General features: G+C 39.8%; 1 long non-coding RNA gene across 2 annotated transcripts; it reads left to right on the top strand.

The window, feature by feature from the left end:
* The first annotated feature begins 3,038 nt into the window (after nt 1-3,038).
* On the top strand, nt 3,039-11,256 carry LOC143849449 (uncharacterized). 2 transcript variants are annotated; one of them, XR_013235675.1, is made up of 5 exons: nt 3,039-3,174; nt 4,838-4,921; nt 5,015-5,047; nt 9,106-10,400; nt 10,570-11,256. It is a non-coding gene; the product is annotated as an uncharacterized LOC143849449 (long non-coding RNA). The 2 variants fall into 2 exon arrangements; XR_013235674.1 differs by lacking the exons at nt 9,106-10,400; nt 10,570-11,256 and adding exons at nt 6,030-6,144; nt 6,569-7,297.
* The last annotated feature ends 213 nt before the right edge of the window (nt 11,257-11,469 follow it).

Below are 11,469 nucleotides of genomic sequence, written 5' to 3'. Positions count from 1 at the left end.
ATAATCTTGTCTTAAGATTGTTGGAAAATTTGTTGAGGGTACTGTTGATGATAGAAAACAGAAACTTGTTGCTTCAAGGCGTGATATCACTTTCCTTAAGACAAGATTCGCCCCCACTAGTAGTGTGCAAAGGGGATCCGCGAATTGCCTCCAAGATACAATGAAGCCTAGTAGGGAAGCCCTACTAATGTTTGATGACGCGTAGCACTAGCGGAATCAAACCCGAAATGCCCTTCCGAAATCTCAAGCCTTAGAGAAATCTCTAGATTCTGTTTCTGCAGAAAAACAGTATCTAGAACAGTAAACAAAAGAAAAACAGTATGTAGAAATACTTGGGGATTTTTGTAGGAGTGTAGAAGAGAGTGTAAAATCAGTCAGAATTGCCAATTCGATTTCTATCTGAAATGACTGAAGTTTGCACATTTTTATAGATCATCTGGTGTCTTTTCAGTGTGAAAAACACCTCTACAGGGCACCTTTCCAGAATGTTTGAAATCTGACCGTTAGATCGCACCCATTGATATTGAACGGTCCTGATCGATCCTAGATGTGACTGTTGGCTTGAGTAAAACCTCTCTCCAACCCAGTCATCGTTAGATCAACCATCTATGGTGTGGATCGCACCCCCTTGGCACATGACCGTTGGGGAAAGGGACACAACCCATTTGATCACACCCTTTGACCGTTGGAGTCATGGGCCCGTTGGGCCGACCGTTAGGCCCGAACCGAAGCCCAACCCAACTGAACCATTCGGCTTGATGGGCCTGCGAACCATTTGGCCGGTCCACCTTCATCTTGATCCAACGGTGCAGATCAAATCTGGAAAAATTAAAGGCTCCAATCGCTCCTCGCGACGTTGCGTACGTGCGAAGTGCAAAGTGCGCCTAAAAAAGCGCCAATAAAGCGCCACTATGCGCCCTATAGCCCATTGCCCACGCCGCGCGCGCGCGTGCGCGTGCGCGTGTGCGAACGGTGCGTTGCACCGTCCCGCGGGTCCAACCATGGGTTCAACCCAATGTGCAATCAACAAGAGTTAGAAAAGGTAGTGCTTTATAAGCCCTTCTCTTTCTTTTCTCTCATCCGATGTGGAACTATCTTTTCAACTACACTTCTACATCCTTTTGTAAAAGCAAATATTTCCAAGAAAATATTTTCTTTTTCCCAAACGCTTTTGATAAAACATTTTCCAAAACACTAAAACATGTAATATACATGATTTTGAAAATGCAAAATCACTAACAATTATTCCCTAAAGTGAAAAAAGATAAACATGAAGTTAAAGTGCTTTAGTAAAATGGAAACAAAAAAAAAAGGAGCCTACAACTAAGGGAAAAGAAATCCCTAAATTTAAGGGAATAATATATATATATATATATATATATATATATATATAGAGGAAAGTGTTTCTAGTCGGCCGACTAGAGATCATTCTCTAGACCGCCGACCAAAAACACATGGGTCTCACATTTTTTGGGTGATGCAAAGCATTCATTTGATGGGCCCTGACATAGAGATGGTATACACAAAAAAATTAGCTACATAGGATCATCCCAACCCTATGATTTGTGGAGCTTAAAATGGACGGCTATAAACCGCCACAAATCGAAGGATTAAGATGATCCTATGAAGATGATTTTTTGTGGACACTCTATCTATGATGAGGCCTATCAAATGAATGCTTTAGATCACCACAAAAAATGTGGGACCTATGTGTTTTTGATCGGCGGACTAGAGAATGATCTCTAGTCGGCCGACTAGAAACACTTTCCTCATATATATATATATATATATATATATATATATATATATATATATATATATATATATATATATATATATATATATAGAGAGAGAGAGAGAGAGAGAGAGAGAGGAAAGTGTTTCTAGTCGGCCGACTAGAAAAGTTTTCTAGTCCGTCTGCAAAAAAAACCAGTGAGGGCCCACATTTTTGGATGATCTGAAGCATTCATTTGGCAGGACCTGACATGGATATGGTGTGCCCAAAATATCAACTCCATAGGATCATTTCAACCATACGATTTGTGGATATTAAAATGGACGGGTATAAAACTCCACAAATCTGTCCATTTTTTAGCTCCGCAAATCGAAGGGTTGAGATGATCCTATGGAGCTGATTTTTTGGGCACACCCTATCTATGTCAGGGTCTATCAAATGAATGCTTTGGATCATCCAAACAACGTGGGCCCATGGTGTTTCTGACCGGCGAACTAGAGAAGGTTCTCAAGTCGGCCGACTATATATATATATGTGTGTGTGTGTGTGTGTGTGTGTGTGTGTGTGTGTGTGTCTTCGGTTTGGTTATTGGTCCCAGGATGCTAGGACCCCAAACTCAGAACTGAACCGAAAACCAACGGTTCCAAAATTTTGGATCTGGAATCGAACCACATATTTTCATAACGTGAGATTGCATGTACTGAACCGAGCCGAACCGAACGGTTAGGTTCATCGGGTTGGACCAAAACCATGTCCACGCCTAGGCGATAGATCACACGATTAGAAGCACGTGAGATTGCATGTGCTGAACCGAACCGAACCAAATAGGCCAATTCGGTTCAGTTCTTCGGGTTGGACTAGAACTATGTCCACCCCTGGGCGATAGATCACATGATTAGAAGCACGTGAGATTGCATGTGTTGACCCAAAACCGATCCACATATTTTCAGAACCGAACCGATCGAACCGAACCAAATAGACCGGTTCAGTTCGGTTCTACAGGTTGGACCGGCACCATGTCCACCCCTAGGCGACAGATCAAGTGATTAGAAACATGTGAGATTGCATGTGCTGAAGGTCTCTTGGGGTAGTTTTGTTGTTATTGCAATAATTGAATGGTATATTGGCTCATTCCATACAATTAAGTATTCTTCATGCTTTAACCATTTCTAATTGATTTCACTTGGATTATGCATGTTCAATATTCCATGACAATACATGTTCTTTACATGGCAAAACCATAAATAGAACAATGTATATAGTGTGATAGGGCACAAAAGATAGGCCAAACCTAATTTCTTGGCATGATTCGTCCTTATAAAAGGCACATATCTCCATCCTTTTACTACTATAAAGCTAAAGAATGCAAGAAATTGTTGAAGTGATGGTTTAATTGAGATTGAGATATTGGGAGAAACTGATTGAAGTCGTTATTGATGGTAACATTTTAATCTTTCTTTGTGGTTATGTGCATCGCAGTCTTTTTACTAGTATTACTAACATGGAATGATCAAATCAGTATCAATTTCTTCACCCTTACAAGTCATTCTTATACATAGAGACATTGTTACCAATAACATATTATGCCGCTTAGTTTTGTAATGGAAGATATATACAACTACAAAGAATCAGCTATCAAATGTTGTTAGAAAATATATGCAATCACATTTTCTTAAAATTAGTACTTTTCATGAATTGAACACTAGATTCGGCTTCTATAAAAATTACAATCCTTCCTAATATAAGAAGAAACTGAAAAATTCAGCATACGTACGCATTCAGAAATTCCTCAAAAAGTACCTCATTAGAGCCTCTGAATCAGCCACTATAGAAGTCCTTTGCCTTTTTTTTTTTAATTATAAAAAAAGTGGTTCTTTTAAGGCGATCCGTGAGTCAGCCATAAGTAGCTATGTTGTGCATGGATTTTATAATCCAGGATAGTAAAATCTGGGATTTTACATGCAAAAACCTATATTTTAGAAGCCATGTATTGTAAAATCTGGAATTTAGCTTATCAAATCTAGGTTTTAACATGGATTTTATAATCTACGTATTTTAAAATCCGGGTTTTAGCTTATAAAATCCAGGTTTTAGCTTGTGTGTGTATATTTATTACGACTGTAAAATTGTTTTTATTTTGTAATTGAATCCTGGATGATCCGCTGAACCATCCATATACGAATGGATTTGAATTTAAAAATCGAGGGTAGGACAGTCTGATTAGTGGACTTATGGACAGGTGATTACTGGACTTATGGACAAGTCCATTCGTTTACCCATTGCCTTAAACCCACTCTAATCAGATTATCCTAGACTGTTGGGGTTCCATGCAAAAACCAAAGATCCCACATCGGAAAAGGGAAGGGATGCCCCTTGACGGACAGCTTTTAAGGGTGAGTTCTACGAGGGTCCTAACATAGGCCCTTGATCTATAATTTCCATTTTCTAGTTCTGCCGAATCTTTGATTTTGTAGGACTCAATTGTATGTATATGATTCCCACTCACATGGGTCCTATTACATGAGTCATGTGGGACTCAATTTTGATAATTAACGTTGAATCCTAATTCCTAACTGGGACCCAACGTTGATCATTAATGTTGAATCCTAATTTGTAACGATGATTATTTTGGTAGTCGGACTCAATACATATACGCTTAGAATCAATGGGCCCAGCTGATATTCATGGACCATTATACCCAACCAGAGACAGGCTTCCTCCTATATGGCTATATGAGATTAGGATACATTTTTAGATGTGGGCATACCTAGCTAGCGTATTTAGCTCCTCACTTCCTCCCAAGTCCCAACACGCTAGTGTAAGAAAAAAACAAAGAAAAAAAAAGCACCACTTCCCCATTTCCAACTCATCCAAAAGCAAAACAGACGCCATATGTCCTTTTTCTCTTTCTCCCCTCTCTCTAAAGAAGGTCTTCCAATTTTTGGGCATTTTTCTTCTATTTATGAGTTTTGCTACAGATCTTCTAAACTTTTGGCCCTTTTGTTTTCTCTTTTTTTTTTTTTAAGTTTGTGTATTGGTAGATCAAGATATGGCTGCCTGTACATGGGTTTCTTTATCTTGATTTTCTTACCTTTGTTTCAGAGCTTCTAGTTTTCGGGCATAAAGATGGAGGTGGAGTAGGTGGGTATGTTATTAAAGTGTGAGCTGACTTGTGTTCTTTCAATGGTATGTAATTTCAATCCCATTTCTCATCTTTTTTTGTTTATAATTTTTTGTTCTTTTCTTTATGTTCTTATTCATTGATTTTTTGGGTTGCAGGATATGGCATGGAATGTAGCGGTTTTATGAGAGGTAATGTCTAATTTTTTTGAGGTATGGGTTCGGTGAGAAAATGGGTTTCATGGTTTGATTCCATCAAAAAACCATGGCTTACTGGTTGCTTTTTACTTATATTTGGGTCTGATTTTGGTGAGCAGATCAATCAATGGTTTAACTTCTGATGTTCTTTTATTAAATACGATAGGTTTTGTTTGTGATTTAAGGCTTTTTTTTCTACTTTGATATTTGTTTCCTTCTGTGGGGTATGACCGTATGAATTTGGTGAGGCTGCGGACATGAATCCTTTCTTCTATAGTTATCTATTGTACTCTGTTTATTTGACGGGCTCTAACTAGGGCTGCAACTCGGGTCGGGCGGGTCGGGTTTTGGAGAACCCAACCCTACCCGAGAAATATCTCGGGTCGGGTCGGTTTTTTTTTTCCGGAAAACCCACTATTCCCAAACCCGGCCCTACCCATGTTAAATCTCGTGTCGGATCGGGTTTTTTCATGTTGACGCAATTTTTTAAGGAAAATTCTTGTTTGGCAAGGCAACTCAACTCATAGAAGCAGAAATTACACTCACATTACACTTGAATCAAACAATGGTGTAATTACACTCACATTACACTTGAATCAAACAATGTTGTAATTACAATCAAATAATGTTGAATCAAACACTTGAATCAACTCAACTCAGAGAAGCAGAAATTTCACTCACATACAATAACAATGGGTGCGTAGGTTTTCACTTTTAACTAACAGTATAAAAAAACGTACATACTATAACTTATGTAACTCGAGTAGGGTCGGGCCCCTTCAAACCCGGCTTGACCCGAGATTCATGCAGGCTTTTGAATGCTCAACCCGGCTCGACCCGAAACCCATGAAACCTGAACCCAACCAGGCTATTTTTGGGTCGATGCGGGTCGGGTAAAACCCGGCTCGAGTTGCAACCCTAGTTCTAACTTCGAGGGACTTCGATATTTAAATTTCTTGTTTTGATAAATGCACAGCTTTTGAGAGGATATGTCGATTACAAAGGGCACAGGTGATGGAGAGGACCTGCTATTACATCAAGAAATTCCAACATTGTTAACTATTGTGACGATTTCTTCAAATCCGATTGTGGTAAGCAAGCAATCTATTACTCAGGCCCACATATCTTTGTTCTCTATATAGTGAAACTAAGGCAGGCAAAGCGCGAACAAGTGGGACCCACATGGTTCGACGATCCAAATCGTTCATCTATTGGGCCCAGTCGCCTAGAGGAATTGGCTTGGACCATTGAATCGATGGCTCCCATCACTAAAGCATTTCTAGGGTTTTAATGTTGTTATTGATGGGGCCTAATAGGGGAATTGGGTCCAATAGAGGAATTGGCTTGGACCATTCGATTGATGGGTCCCACCACCAGTGCATTTATAGGGTTTCAATGTTGTTATGGATGGGGCCCAATAGAGGAATTGGCTTAGACCATTGCATTGATGGGTCCCACTCCACTAGTGTATTTCTAGGGTTTTAATTTTGTTTTACCTTTTTTCGTGTGTTGCAGAGCAGGAGGAATACAGAGAGAAGGTAGGTTTTTGTACGGAGAATCAATGGGAGGAGCGGTGGCTCTCCTTCTACATAGAAAGGACCCCACTTTCTAGAATGGTGTGGTGCTTGTTGCACCCATGTGTAGGGTAGAGTTCCCAATAAATAGAAGGAATTTATCAAAAGAAAGGGAGGAAAATGGCCTATTGAAGTTGAATTGAGGGCATTTTGGTCAATATGATACTAATAAAAAAAACACCCCGGTATTTTCAGATCAGAGAAGGTTAAACCCCAGTTATGATGAACATACTCACGAGGGTAGAAGAAATTATACCCAAATGGAAAATTGTCCCCACCAAAGATGTCATTAACTCTGCCTTCCAAGGACCCTCTCAGACGTGAAGAGGTTATTTCATATGGGTCCCACCTATGTGCGCCATGCCCTTTATGTAACGGGTGTTTTGTAATTATATTGTTCTTCCATGGGCAGATAAGAAACAACAAACTGATTTATCAAGACAAGCCAAGGCTAGTTGACGGAAAGTCCTTCGGGGTGGGAAACCCGTTTCCTCTAAAACGTGTTTCTCGCGCTATGGGAAACTCGTTTCTCCTAAAATGAGGGAAACATGTTTCAGAAACGTTTCTAAAATATGATACAAAATTAGAGAAATATTTATGAAACACATGAGAAACATATGGAAAACTTATGTAAATAATGTGTAAACGCGTGATAAATGTCTGCAACACTCGTAGAAAACACATATGAAACTTGTAGAAAACACGTGTGGAACTTATGAAATTCATTTTTGGAAAAAACACATCATTTACTAAGACGTTTCTTGTACGATTTTTCATTGTTTCTCGCTTCTCGTTTCCCCTTTTTTTTTTTTTCATGCGTTTCGTGTTTCCCTTTCACGTTCGTTTCCGAATTCTTTTCCCACCCTAGTAACTATGCTGAAAACAGAGCTGAAAATGCCAAGGACCAAGGATAGCTTGAACAAGGTTTTCTATATATTTCATTTTATCATTTTACTACTTTGCCCCCTACTTCTTTCGTAATTTATCAATATGCTCTGTAATCGCCTTCTTTATGGTATGGCATGTTGTGAGTCGAGAGTCTAGACCCAAGAAGAAGGGCAGTGGGAGAACTTTAAAATGAAGAGGGGGTGTAATTTCCAAAAAAATATTAGGCGCCTAAAATAGACCGCAGTGGGAGTGGGCCCCGTCGATTCATCGAATGGCGAATGCTTTAGTTGTTGGTAGGTGTGATTAAATTCTATCACGGGAAAGCGTAGAACGCACCAACTTAGGAATTTATTACATATTTATTTGGCGCACCTACACTCTAGAGTCTTTTAACTATTCTGTCGTACTGTGGTTCAAACATAAATTCATTGATGGGTCCCACCCAGATTAATCGCATGCATGAATCTTACCCATCGATTTAGTGGACTTGTTAGATAAGCAAACATCTTTTTAGGGACCCACAACAAGTTTATGTTAGAAAAATTGATGTGCAAATCTGAAATTTAGGATTCGAGAATACCTTATAACAAATTAATCTCACAACTTGAAGACAGAGATCAATAATACTATTTTCTGCAATAATAATCTGTAAAGGAAAAAGAAATCGTTAGATCACTTATCGAGTTGAGGCACGAAAGAATCTTCGTTGTCCTTAAGGCAAATCTCGCCCCCACTATGACGAATCAACGGTGCAGATGGGAGTCTCGGCGTATGCCTCCAGGATACAACAACTCTCGCTCCAGGGGTGTGCACTCACGCAGCCCGGATGCCTAAGAACTCGCTTATATTTGCCAAAAGCCTTGAGCAGAAAACCAGAGAAGAGAAAGAGCAGAAGAAGAATCCGTCAATGATATCTTTCTGTTTTCTCTAAAACCGATTTATATAGAAAGTTAATCGACACGTTAAGGTGAAACGTCGCACTCTTTTAGTGCGTGAGAGACGTTTTCCAAACGGTCACTAAACCACGATTAAGGAATCTCAAACGGTAAAAAAAGAGTTTAAATAAATTCTTGACCGTTAAAAGGAAAAAATAAATAAATAAAAAGAAAAGCCTTAGGTCCACGCGCGCGGTCGGCCGGGCAGCGCCAGGCCGGGCGGCGCGCGTGTGTGGTAAGATCAAAAGCCCACCGGACCCAAGTGGGCAATCCGTGTGCGTAGGATCCCCATGACCTCTTGCTTATTCACAAGGTTAAGAGAGTGAAAGTATATATATATATGGCCACTCTCATCCTCTCACACTTCCCATCTATGACTAAAGTTTTCTCATGACTTTAGTCTTTTTGGAGGGAAGCCCAAAAGCATACATATAAAGACTAAAAACACCCCATTGTAAGTTTGAATTACAAAAAGATTTTTTTTCACATAAAAGGTGAACAGTTTATTGGATTGGTGGGACACCGAAATTGGACGATCTAGATCTGTCACCTGGTTCGTGACTGTATTATGAACCAGTTCTTATTTTTTAGATTGGTCTTAATTTCAAAAAGTTCTTTCACAACTGGTAATTATGGGCAACTCGGTTGGTTACAGGTGAAGCTCCCATTCTTCGGGCTGCACGGGGAGTGACCAACCCAGAATTGAGCCGGGCCTCGTACGAACGAGCCAGGAGTGCAGATATGACAATGAAATTGTACCAGGCACGTGGCACGCTCTCACGTCGGGTGAACCAGACCAGAACGTGGAGACCGTGTTCGGGGACATCATAGCGTGGGTCGATAAGCGGGCCAATAAACCATTGCAGGTTCAACCAGTTCGGAGAGAGAACCAGGTCCAGACCAGCAAAAAAGTAATCATATCAACAGAGACAAGTGCAACAACGGCATGGAAGAAATTACTTGTGCGAGTGGAAGGGTGGAAGGGACGAGTTATGTAGAATATCTATCTCACCTTTCTTCCTGTCTGTTTGTTTTTTTTATTTAATGAAGTGTGTTAATATATAATAAAAACTAAAAAGTGTCTTAATAATTGGAAAAAACAAAATAGAAGAGGAGTGGAAAATACAAAAAAATATGAGTTAGTTAGGGTGGCAATATAATTACATCTCCTTACTAAATGAAAAAGGTAATGAAATGTCAATTTCTTGGGTTCTGTCGTGGTGAGTATAGTGACAGACGATCTTCTTTGATAAGTTTTCCTGAGTTGCGTGATCTAATAATTAATATGCAAGGGGGGACACTGGTTGACGTAGAAAGAGAGGTGGTGGTGGGGATCCCTTCTCTCTTTAAAGTCCCCAACTTTATTATATTTGGGCTACTGTGTTTTGATAATTGGGCGAACTCACCTTGTCTTTTAATTTTTAACTGGCATGGAGAGCTTTTTGGGGATTGTGCCTTCGACAATTGAAAGCTAATTAAATAATGAAAGAATAGGTGAGTTCATACAATTATATGAAAACATGGTGGTGCAAATATCAATAGCCTTTTTAATTAGCTTTTAACGACTGTTACTCTGTTACAAAAGACACTACAAACATGAGTACTCTTTTCCTGTCAATTTTGCAGAAAGCCATTTCATTGTTCACTTTTGCAAGAGAGAATGGCCACACAGGCTTGCTTTCTAGCAGATTTTGTCTTAATCATTGTGAATTGCTAGCATCCATCGCAACTGGTCTGTCACATGTGAGACCAGCCACCTCGTCAATGGAGACAGAAGCTATTGTCAAATGCCTTTTGCGTGACCCTAGCAATTCCCAAAAAATGGATTTGACTAGGCGATTTCACGGGGGGCCATTGCCACACACTTTTTCAAGAAAGAATTGCCACCTCCGATAAATTAAATGAAGAAGACAGAATCTGCTACGAGGTGGTGGTTCTCTCCAGAAAGAAGTGAGCCGTAAATAGGGTGTATAGATGCTCCCTATTATCATTTGAATGAGCAAAATAATAAGTTTTTCTTTTAATTTCCGTGTAGGATTTACTTAAATCCAGTAACAACTGGTCTATGGTTAGTTGATTTTGCAACATCTTTTAGTTACTGCAATTCTTTTCTTGGTAGCCCTAGTGTGGAGCAGATAAATGTTGTAAAGGGATTCTCTCCCAAGATGGGTTCTCTCCTATTCCAACTTTTCCAAAGCCTCTGGAAGCACAACAGAGACAGTGAGGGATTATCTGCCCCTACAGTGACGGATGGATCACAAACGAGACAGTGAGGGATTATCTGTCTGCCCCTACAGGCTACAGCGTTGGATGGAAAGTCTTGAGAATCCAGGATAGTCATTGTGAAACAAGCTGTTTATCACTACCATCAACGTCAAGTGGAAGTGCAGATGAAACCAATGGGCCTACCCGTAACTGATGAAAATTGCAAACTACATACCCAAACCAAGCAAACAGATGTACCAGAGAACATAGTTACTACCAATGAGAGGGTTAAAAAAAAAAAAAAAAAACCTTGCTGTATGGATTGTAGATGATCCTGTTGGAATAGCAGAGATTCTGCACTCTGGTGTACTAGACTCAAGCCTGGAAACAGGCATGAGTGCTAGCACCTAGCACAGAGCTGCACTCACCCAGTTTTCGGGATAATCAAAGCTCATAATTTCTATTCTGGCTTCTGTACATACAAACCAAAGAGCTGCAGGGAGGGAAGAAATAAATAACATGTTACGGAGAAAACATCATTTCATTTTGTACTAAAGTATTACGATCTCTAACGGTACGACACAAACCTTCAGTGCGCATGTAGATCGTTAATCCAACTCAATCTTTAACATGGATGAATAAGAGCAGACGATCAATCTTTGACCAAATCTTGCAGATTAGATGATTGGTTCCAAACAGCTTGATTTGCTTGAGACTTTTTCCGGAAGGTGTAAGAGGAGAATCTCAAAGAACCCATAAGGAAAAAATTCTTAATCTCCATACGAAAATCTAGGCACAAATGGACTGCTGAATC

Source organism: Tasmannia lanceolata, unplaced genomic scaffold (genome assembly GCF_043159265.1).
Source record: "Tasmannia lanceolata isolate RefF3 unplaced genomic scaffold, GAP_Taslan_0.1 ptg000018l, whole genome shotgun sequence".
In the NCBI taxonomy this organism is placed as follows: domain Eukaryota; kingdom Viridiplantae; phylum Streptophyta; class Magnoliopsida; order Canellales; family Winteraceae; genus Tasmannia; species Tasmannia lanceolata.
Note: the sequence above shows the minus strand (reverse complement) of the source record. Positions and strands in the feature narration are given on the sequence as shown.